The sequence below is a fragment of the Monopterus albus genome, unplaced genomic scaffold, assembly GCF_001952655.1.
Source record: "Monopterus albus unplaced genomic scaffold, M_albus_1.0 scaffold1052.1, whole genome shotgun sequence".
Taxonomy (NCBI): domain Eukaryota; kingdom Metazoa; phylum Chordata; class Actinopteri; order Synbranchiformes; family Synbranchidae; genus Monopterus; species Monopterus albus.
The window spans coordinates 1-6,013 of NW_018128930.1; the positions used below are offsets into that span (position 1 = coordinate 1).

Sequence of the window (6,013 nt, forward strand, 5' to 3'; positions counted from 1 at the left end):
TTTTACTTGTTTTATACATTTTTTTTTATTAATAATGTTTTACTAGAAAGTGCTGTAGTGTGGTTTCTGTGCTGTACTTTATCATTTGCTGTGTTCTTTTTGCAGTAGCCATATTTGCCTTGCAAAATAATAATAATAGTTTACAATTGCACCAAATTATTTGTGTAATGTCCCTTTGAGGTTAGTGACATCCTTTTCCAAGGAGACCTGATGAGAACGGCAGGCTTACCATCTTTGCTGCTAACATGCTGCTGACCTGATTAGGTCCTATACATCTCTTTTTATTTGCTCATTGTTTTATATTGACTTATACAATTGTGTGTTATGTAAATAATGTGTCTGTCTTTTAAGCCAAGAGCTACCGGAAAAATTTTTGTTGTGCTATGCATAATGACAGAAAAGTTTCTTCTTGACTTTAGACAGGACAGTACAACATCTGACATGGGCAAAAAATACAACAACCCCGGAAACTGTGTAAAATGTCAGAGTGAGTACAGAACAGTACCAATAGTATAATGTAAAAAAGAATATACTCTGGTAAAATGTGCCTTCTACTTATTTGGTTTCTTTATGCAAATTATTCCAAGCTGCTGAAGTAAATAACTAAATATATTTATTTTCTGTCCCTGCCTGTATGCAGCAGATATGTCTTTTGTTCTAGGAAAAACTTATACAAATGACCCAAACACTGCATAGAGAAAAAGGTCAGTCCACTATGCGGTACAGAGCAAAAGGAGGAGTTTTAAGTTTAAAGTCCAATTTTCCCCCTTTACTGAATCCACACACTCACACAGTCTCATGCAAATAAACTCAGAATTCTAACAAAGTTGTTTTCCTATACACTCTGTGAGGCCAGTTTGTCATCATTAAAGTTTTTACTAACTGGATCCTTAGGACTTTGTTTTTGCAGAACCCAAGTCAATGAGATCAGCCACTATCAGCTATTTCTCTTCCTGAAAACATGTAAGGACACATTCATTATGTCTCTCTATATCCAGATCATCATCCAGATCTGGGAATTTTTAAAAAAGATTCTTCACCATTGTGAAATGTTGCCATTTTCAATATTTTGCTTCTGTCTCCATACACATTGCCTACTATGCATGGGCAAAAACGGCATAGTAAAAATTGTATCCACATAAGATCCACCACGCAACTTGGTATGATCTAAATACAGATAACATTCCAGATCTACTGATCTGCAATGTTCACATTTATAGGGCTCATGAAAAACTCACTATTGTGAGACAACAAATAATGCTGCAGTGTTACTTTACTTTTACATAAAGGTGTTAATATAAAGTATATACTGCTTACTAACTGGATCCTTAGGACTTTTATTAATTTGATCCATCAATTGTTTTTGCAGAACCCAAGTCAATGAGATCAGCCACTATCAGCTATTTTTCTTCCTGCCAACATGTAAGGAGAAGTAGACACATTCATAATTTTTCTTCATATGCTAAAATCTATGCAAAATATATGGCTTCAATGTTAATATATTAATCCCTATATATAGTCCCTATGTTAACTTTACTATTTGTTTAATTACTAATTGTGTTTAATACTATAATTTCTGACATTTATTGTTATAGTGTCCAGTTTCTACATGAATATTTAATTGTCCTGGTGAAAACAGTTAACTGATTTGAATGCATCATCGCTTTACTGGCATTAGCTACGAGACAGTTACAGCATAATTTATTTCTTTTATATCTGTCAGGGCCACTCGGCGGCCACTGCCTCTCCTCCGTCTTTCTCTCCTCTATTCTCTCAATCCTGTGGGCTCCGCACCTCAGCTGTGTTGCATTCCAGTAATTAGCGACTGGTTTGTTGATGCACACAGCTGGGGTGCATCCCGATGATTACCTTCTCCTTATTTGTACCTCTGGCAGACGCTCCATCTTCGCCGGAACATTAACTCAGTACCGCGTTATGTACGTGTGATTAGAATGCTACGCTGACAGTTCCTGTGCGTTTTGGCTTGACCTTATATCACGCTAATTATGCGGTTAGCTATACCAATATTCGTGCTTTTGTTTTCCACACTGACAGTTCCTGTGCTGTGGATTGCATTGTGTACACTGGTCTTTTCGTTCTTTCACCTGTCCGTCTCCGTCTTCCTGCCCTTTTGGTTTTTTGCCGTCAGTCCCATGGTTCACCTGTTTTGATTCCCTCCACCATCTCTACTCTACCCGGACTGTATATGTTTTTGGACGTTATGTTCTGTTGATACTTTGTGTTCTTTTACCTGCATCCGTCATGTTTTTTCCCATAGCACCTGGGTCTGCAAACTTGAGTCCAACCTCAGTCCTCCCTCACCCTCCTGGTGAGGGGGGCTACCATAACAGAATGTTCCGGCCAACACTGGACTCAGCAGGCTCAGGTGCTAATTTTCCTTCATCCCCTTTCACCTGCCACAGACTGCAGCAGCCCTGGACACCGCCCTCACCTCCACCGACTCTTTTTCCCTCCAGGTGGCTGACCACTTTTTTTGTGCTGTTTCCTGTCCCAAAACCACAGCAGCCACAGCCTTCACAGTTCCAGCAGCCCACACCCCGTCGGCCGCAGCCTTCACGTGCCCCTCAGCCAGCACCCCGTTGGCCGCAGCCTTGACGTGCTCCTCAGTCAGCACCCCACCAGCCGCAGCCCACGTCTCAGCCAGACCTCCACCCGCCACAGACTCCGTCCTTTCCAGTTCCTGTCTCTGGGCAGGTCGGCTGGCGTGCCAACACTGCTCCACTTCACCCAGCACCAGAGGGGTTCGCCAACGAGGCCGCCCTGCTTCCTGCACCAGAGGCGTTCTGGCAACTAGTCTCAGTTGTGTAACTCAGCACAGCTGTGTGCAATGCCCAGGACAAAGAGACTGCAGAAAGGAGAGAGAAAGAGAGGGTGAGAGAAAGAACAAGGAGGAGAGGGAGGTGGCGCAGAGTAAACCTGACATTACGTGGAGATTGTTCCTTGCAGAGCAGCATTTTAAGAGATGTGATTGTTAATGCAAAATCAGAACCTTACAGAAAAATGTATTGTTTTCATTTTTAAATCATTTAAAAATCAGAAGTCATTGCGAGTTGAGTGTTGCAGTGACGGATGAGTGCTTGGTACGGGTCGAGGTCAAGTGTGATGATTTACATATGGGTAATGCACAGGTGGAGGTGAGGGCTGAAGCATGCAGATGGAGCTGTAAATTTGGAGCACCAAAGAAACCCCATGAAAGCCAAAAGAAGCGTTGCTTTGAATGTGGCAACAGAGGACGCCAGCTGAACAAAGCAGGCAGTGTAGATCCATTTGTCTGTAAGTGAGTGGAAGTTGACCACGATTCTGATTAGGAGGCGTTTACCAAAAGCCTTTAATTATCATAGGGACTTGAGTGGAAAAGGTTGGAGAGCACACATCCCTGGGGGCACCTGAGCTGACTGGATTTGACTGATGCTAGATGTGGTTTTCCCAAACCTCACCTGTGGCCTCTTGTCTTTCAGAAAGCTGTATTATACATTATCATTATGTACTTATATGAGCTTTGCTGTTTGTTAAATCACTTATTTTGCCTTATACGTTTGGCTTTTATTGTTATTTGATCCAATTAACAGTATACACGTGCCATAAAAAATAACTTTGGCAATTGCATATTCACATGAATGACAAACCATGAGAGAGTTACAAATTAAAGTAAATCACTATCTAATTGTTGGTCAGTTAATGTTCTTAGTTTTACAAATCTATACCACAGATTATGTCTGCCAGGTCTGCAGCTGGGCCCACCACTTTGGGAAAACTTGTCACACTCTCATTTTTTTGTGAAAACTCCTTTCTGTGATTTTATCCCGGTATTGCAGATCAGCAAGAAAACAAAATGAGGTGAAACACAAAGACCATGTTTTGGATGTTATTAAAGATGTTTACATCTTGTGTTATACCTTGTGTATGATTTTGTCTTCAAATTTATGTTTTGAGTCTACAGAAGAAGGCGCTTTTGAAAGAATACAGACTTCATTGTTTATTCAATTCTCTTCATTTTTGAAAATCACTAATCATATATGAATGAATAATCATTTAATAACATTTGATGTAAATTGGTCCTATTTTTACACTGCCATTGACAATACTTCAATATCCAGGTGACAATAGTCAACTGAGTCGATTGGATCATCTCATAGATGACATAATCTGAGACAGGTACATATCCAGTTATACCACAAACTATTTCATGATCATGTGACACAGCTACCTGCATTTTTGCTGTCCTCAGTGAAAGGGATAAAATATAAAAGACAGCTCTTTCACTGTAGGAAACTCCACACCTGAGGCTGTCTGAGGTGAATTCAGTTACAACGGTTCCCTTCAGTGAACTGTATCATCCTTTATTATATATTGTGTTGTTTTCTCTTTTAACACTGAGTGAAAAAATGCACATACAAGAGAAAGCTGCTACTTTATCCAATGCCACTTTTGTTCGCCCTGCAAAATTCTATCTAAGTGGGTTTATCGACATCCCTCATGTTAAATATTTTTATATCTTCTTGTGTTTTGTCTATATCATGACTGTTCTTGGGAATGGCCTCCTCCTCTCAGTGATTTACCTGGTCAAGACTCTTCATACTCCTAAATACATGATTGTGTTCAACCTGGCTTTGATAGATTTGTGTGGGAGCACTGCTCTCATCCCAAAGCTCTTGGACACATTTTTGTTTGACAATAGATACATTGTCTATGAGGCTTGTTTAAGTTATATGTTCTTTGTTTGGTTATCTACAAGTGTGCAGTCGTGGACACTTGTGATTATGGCATATGACAGATTTATAGCAATTTGCTTTCCTTTAAGGTACCATAGTATTGTGACTAAACCAGCTATTGCTGCAATGCTGCTGTGTTCTTGGTTTTTTTTATTGAGTCTAATAGTATGCTTGGCTGGGCTTCTTGATCGTCTCTCATTCTGTAGTTCTTTGGTGATACAAAGTTTTTTCTGTGATCATGGACCAATATATCATCTGGCCTGTAATGACAACTCTTTAAATTTCATAATGGCAAAAGTTGGTATAACTTTAATCATGTGTATTCCTCCTGTATTGATAGCATTTACATACATTTGCATTGGCAAAGCACTGAGCAGGATTGCATCAAGAGAGGAACGAGTCAAAGCTTGATTTTCTTCCTACCACTCTTGGGCACTGACTTGGCTGCACTGACATCATACATCCATCCTAATGCCAGGATCATAAACTCTACTTTGACGGCCACCATACCTCCGTTACTCAATCCAATAATATACTCTTTAAAAACAGAAGAGGTGCTGAACTCTATCAAGAAACTCCTCAAAAACAATAAACTGAGCAGCATAACGTTTTCCAGAAAGGTCACCTCTTTACAATGACTGTGTTGACAAAGCAAAAAGTGTTACAATACTACAGTCTGAATGTGTATTATATTTTTTTTATATTGATAAATATAAAAAAAAATGTATATGTTCTTTATTATGTTCTCTACAGGTGTGCAGTCATGGACACTTGTGATTATGGCATATGACAGATTTATAGCAATTTGCTTCCTTTTAAGGTATCATAGTATTGTGAATAAACCAACTATTGCTGTAATGCTGCTGTTTATGTGGGTTTTTATATCATGTCAAATTGCATGCATGGTTGGATTTCTTAATCGTCTCTCCTTCTGTGGATCTGTGGTGATACAGAATTTTTTGTGATCATGGACCAACATTAAATGATATAACATTTATTATAAAATAGCATCTGTCTGAATTCCTTCTACATTGATAGCGCTGACATATATTTGCATTGCCATAGCACTGACCAGGATTGCATCAGGACAGGAACGACTCAAAGCTTTGAAAACTTGTATTTCTCATCTGATTATTGTGGCTATTTTCTTCCTACCACTCTTGTCCACCAACATAGCTGCTCTGATCTCATACATCCATCCCAATGCCAGGATCATAAACTTTACTTTGACAAGTGTAGCAGATGAATATGCGGTGTGAACATTCTCAAAACCTTACAGT

The 6,013-nt window shown here is 39.5% G+C and overlaps 1 pseudogene; it reads left to right on the forward strand.

The window, feature by feature from the left end:
• Positions 1-4,406: 4,406 nt before the first annotated feature.
• LOC109953703 (olfactory receptor 5K4-like) lies at positions 4,407-5,371 on the forward strand (annotated as a pseudogene).
• Positions 5,372-6,013: the final 642 nt, after the last annotated feature.